At 41.1% G+C, this 4,400-nt stretch overlaps 1 non-coding gene across 1 annotated transcript; it reads left to right on the top strand.

Annotated features, from left to right (window-relative positions):
* Nucleotides 1-3,751: 3,751 nt before the first annotated feature.
* Nucleotides 3,752-3,825, top strand: trnai-aau (transfer RNA isoleucine (anticodon AAU)). The gene has a single exon. It is a non-coding gene; the product is annotated as a tRNA-Ile (tRNA).
* The last annotated feature ends 575 nt before the right edge of the window (nucleotides 3,826-4,400 follow it).

The following is a 4,400-nucleotide window of genomic DNA, read 5'->3' as shown; positions in this document are numbered from 1 at the left end:
AATAAGTCGTCCATAAAAATCTGGTGAAGTTGAAACACGTTATTTGTGGTCTGTTAAAAGGTGAGGACTTGCTGTAGCAATTCCATGCGCTGTTTTGGACAGCAGCGTCCTCCCATTGACATGGCAAGTTGTGAATAACAAGACGATCACGCGACAATATTAAATCATTGAGAATCAGATTATCAGAGACAGAATTACGAACAGCTCCCATCATTAGGCCAGATATGCCCGCTACTGAATAATACCAGAGAGAAACAGACAACAGAGCTTGATGGGGTTACTGTGCTGAATGGCTCTCTTCTGTACGGGAATACAACATGAGTGAAAGTTTCACTCCGATTATCTTAATCTGGGGCTGTTGGTGTCAGATATTAACGCCTGTCTGGCTGTAGCAAACTGCATTGTATCAGTCTTTTGCAGGATTTCTGTGTGATGACGATTCCTGAACATCAAACAAGTTGCACAGAAGAAAATAATCTCACATTGACTGAACTGAAGGAATCTCTGGTGTCCGTTTCTCCGAATCCCACCAGCTCAGCATCATTTTATATCTCCGATACCAAACATATAGCGGAAGTTTGCAATCAAATTTACATTCAAGTCACTGACCCCCATGTGTTTGGGAGGCAGCAGAAAAGAACATGTGTTTTTTGCAAGTGGAAGAAAATGCAGGGGTTTTACTGGCTCGTTGGTCCAGAAGTATGATTCGCACTGAGAGGTTTGTATTTAACTCGGATGTGAGAGATCTCAGATTCAAATGTTGGGCCATCTCTGCTTGTTTCATTTTAGTTTTCGCAGGTGGCCCGACCAGGTTTTCTAAAAAAAAAATAGAGCTGCACTTCATGAGGTTGGACATCTTGAAACAAGATGAAGTTTCGGAGCAGCAGTGTCATTGTTGCGAACATGGCTACATAGCGAACATTGGAGGTGAAAAGTGCGGGTTCGGGATTTCGCCCATGCAATCTGACATTGAATAAATCTGGATTCTTGCAATTATTTGGGCAGGAAACCTCAGGTAACGGAGGCACAAAGTGATTGGAGTTAATGCAGAGCAGAGTCTTTTTCAACATTCATTATTAGGTCGAGGTCGTCACTGGCTAAGTCGTATTTATTGCACACCCCTAACATAGAAACATTGTACAAAACAAATTGAACAGTTTTGTTTTGAAAAATGCAGATTTCAGAATCACGTTGAGCTTTGGTGAAGGAATTTACTGTCTTTATCCAGTTTGCACTGGAACTGACTGTACACCGACAGGTGAATTTCAGTTACGTTTTGAAACAGTTGAGAGTCAGTCAGGTCACGGGGATTGCCTTACAAGCCTTATAAAAGCCAACCAACAGAGAAAACCTGGCCCTGATAGAGATGATATTCATTGGATAGTTAGTTAGATTAGTTGAGTTGAAAATTGGAGAAGTCACATTAAATAAACAAAGTATAACCATAGTGCAACTGTAACATCTGTGACTCAGTCTCATTAACAGAATTGTATGCTAGCGAGTTTTGAGAAGATTTGTAGCTCAGGTTGAGTTTCTGGATGTGAGTTTGCTCGCTCAGCTGAAGGCTAGTTTTCAGACGTTTCATCACCATTCTAGCTAACATCATCAGTGAGCCTCCCACGAAGCTTCGTCGGAGGCTCATTGATGTTGTTCCCTAGAATGGTGACTAAACGTTTGAAAAATAACCTTCCAGCTCAGCGAGCAAACTCACATCCAGAATTGTATACTAACATGATCCTCATTCTTCAAAAACAAATCAAAAAGATTAGAAAGGTCCAAGGCAGGTTTACCTGGAAATAGAGACATTATGAAGAGTTGAGATGAGTTTACTGAGATATGAAGTCATTATAAAGAACACCGACCGGGGTATATCGGAACAGTGGAAAGAATGAAAGATTTTATTCATAAAATGTCAGAAATACTGTACCAGAAACAGGAAAAATTGGGGTGCAAACTAACATTTTTTTCTGATAACGTGAGGATTAAAGCGAATAAATAGGAAGGGAATTTCCTCTTTCTGGTAAATCAATAACCAGGTTTAATACGTGAAAGATAAAGAAAACATTCGGGAAAAGTGTCTTTCGCTCAAAATGTTACTAATTCGTGTGATTTTGCAAAAAAACAACATAGAGAAATTGATTCCAGAATGCTTTAAAAGACACATGTGCATAGAGTCAAATAGACACACAGCACAGAAACAGACCCTTCAGTCCAATCATTCCATGCTGAATCGAATCCCAAACTACACTAGTCCCACCTGCCAGCTCCTGGTGCATATACTTCCATGCGTTTCCTATTCACGTACTTGTCCAATGTCCTAAAAGTTGTAATTGTACCCGCATCCCTCACTTCCTCAAGAAGTTCATTCCACACACAAGCCACTCTGTGTGAAATATTCGCCTCATGTCTTTTTAAAATACCTCTACTCTCTACTAAGCAATGTGTATCCGTAGTCTTGAAATCTCCCATCCCAGTGGAAAAAAAAACACAATTAACACCGTCCACAGCTCTCGTTATTTATAAAGTGCTATAAGGTCAGCTCTCAATTTCCCATGCTCGAGTGGAAAAAAGTCACAGCCTACACAACCTTTCTGTACACCGCACACTTTCCATGTGACGCAGCAAATCATCTTCTGAACCTTATCAAGTAAAACAAAAAAAACCTTCCTCTAACAAGGAGAACAGAACTCCAATCGGTATTCGAATAAATATTTCAGCAGTGTCTTGTAAAAAAACTATTTTGCCAGATGTCTATCACCACTTTTCACACGAGCGGGAGTAGAACTAATTTCCTGGGCCCTGCACAAGCATCTACCTTGAAGGTAACAAATAAGCCTCACCTGGAAGTAACAACACATGTATCAGTACTTTTTCTCCTCTTTGATGCCAGCAGGAACATTTCCATCAATAACTCAGTGTTTCGGGAATATGATGTAACATGCAATCTGAAGCAATCGTTTTTCAGCTCGTCTGTGTTTAACCAACGCTACCGGAAGGTGTGATAACTTTTCAATAAGTGCAGTCAAGCAAACGTTACATCAGCAATATGAGTCTTTTTGCAAAACGAAACACTGGGATCTGAGATGCTACTGACGCCAAAGAAACTTTCGCATTGAAAAGTGGGAACAATTCGGCTCACAAGTTTTAAATCAAATCTATTCGGCATGAGTTTCGCAGCAAGTAACCCAGTAGAGTATCAGTATGAGTCAAAATGTCTGGGAGCATGAAAAAAAATCGTGTGCCTTCTTAGAATATGAGGTGACTCTTAGCACAACGATTCCGAGGATATACATGAAGTGGGCTCACAGTTTTGCTTTGTTTGCTGTTTTTGTCGTTTATTTGTATTGCAGGTAAAATGGTTATCTCAAATGTGGTGATTATACCATTGGCTATTTTTCGTGGAGATAAAAAAGGAAACCGAGCATTTTACATCTGCCTATCACATGAACAAAGTTAAAGACTGAAATTTGCAGGCTGCCAATGCCATTTCACACAATTTGCCAACGTGTAGCCACAAAACAGTAAAGAGATGAGGTTATGGAAGATAGCGGTACATTGTGGTTTTCGGTAAGTTCAGCTGTTTCGAGTGTGGTTGTAAGAGCGCCAAAATCATGGGTTCATTCCTTCATGCGATTCGACCATTGAAAAAATGGACTGATCAATAGGAAAGTCAGAAACGTGGAGGCAGTCAATGTTGCGATCATCATGGAAAAAAGAGCTGATGGTACTTGAGGTTGCATAGTAGTGTGGTGGTCAGTTAGCTCAGCCGGTTAGAGCATGGTGCTAATAACGCCAAGGTCGTGGGTTCGATCCCCACACTGACCAAGTGCATGGAGCCCACGTGGCTTCCTACAGCTTTGGTGGTGCAGTCTCTGCTTTCACCATTGGCTCGCAAGTGAGGTATGTCACTGAGTATTTTTGCTGCTGCGCCGCAGATTGCAATTGGAAGATGTTTGATTGGTTCTGATTCACGCCGCAGCCGAAATGCTGCATTTTCACACAATTTGCCAAAGTGCAGCCACAAAACAGTATACCTCCATTGCACAATGTCACATTCAAAAGCGACAGTGTAAGCAATAACTAACCGGACCCATCATCGCAACTTTGACCAGTGCAGCAAATTGATCCGGGTTCACTGCTCCTCACCAAGTTTTGCAAATAGCCGGAAGTAAATGCTGTAGAAACTAAGAAGATCTGACATCATCTGGAAGAGAAGCACAGTTAGTGTTTCGAATTGAAAGAAACTATTGAATATTATTTTTCTGAACGTCTGTTACTACATTTCCCACGACAGCCAGTGGAACTAACTTCCCTGGTCAGGCCTCAAGCATCTGTATTGAAGGTAACAAACAAACATCTTCTGGAGTTAACAAGGCGTCTATCACATTCTGCGAAAGTGT

The sequence above is a fragment of the Stegostoma tigrinum genome, unplaced genomic scaffold, assembly GCF_030684315.1.
Source record: "Stegostoma tigrinum isolate sSteTig4 unplaced genomic scaffold, sSteTig4.hap1 scaffold_58, whole genome shotgun sequence".
Taxonomy (NCBI): Eukaryota; Metazoa; Chordata; class Chondrichthyes; order Orectolobiformes; family Stegostomatidae; genus Stegostoma; species Stegostoma tigrinum.
Note: the sequence above shows the minus strand (reverse complement) of the source record. Positions and strands in the feature narration are given on the sequence as shown.